Here is a 636-nt window from a genome sequence, read left to right on the forward strand (position 1 = left end):
ATTATTATTATTATTATTATTATTATTATTATTATTATTATTATTATTATTATTATTATTCGGGCATATGGCGTAGTGGTTAAGAGCGTGGGCTACTAACCCCAAGATTCCGAGTTCGATTCCAAGCGTCCATCAATCTATCTATATGTCTATCTGTCTATTTGTCTGTCTGTCTATATATGTGTTTGTCTGTCTGTTTGTCTGTCTATTTATCTGTCCGTCCGTCTGATTGTCTGTCTATCTATTTATCTGTCCGTCTGCCTGTCTGTCTACACACACACATACATTACGAGAGAAAGAGAGAGGGAAAGAGAAGGACGCAGAGAGAGAGAGAGAGAGAGAGAAGAGAGAAAGAGAGTTAATCATTATTAAAGAGAGATTGTATTACTATTAAGTACAACTCCTGCGTTGTCAGTTAATTAGCGTCTTAAAATGTTTGTTTAATTACTTTAAACTAAATTCAATTCTTTTATTCTTGTTTTTTTTTCTTGGTTCGCTCAGCAGATTTCTGCAAAAACCAGGCTTTTCACGATTCGATCGATTCTCGTATTGATATTGTCTGGCTCTTAATTTATCGTTGCTATATGGTCAAGATGGTGAGTTATGCGAGTGTAAGCAAACCAACATCGGTTGTCA

Source organism: Octopus bimaculoides, chromosome 4, assembly GCF_001194135.2.
Source record: "Octopus bimaculoides isolate UCB-OBI-ISO-001 chromosome 4, ASM119413v2, whole genome shotgun sequence".
Lineage (NCBI taxonomy): Eukaryota > Metazoa > Mollusca > Cephalopoda > Octopoda > Octopodidae > Octopus > Octopus bimaculoides.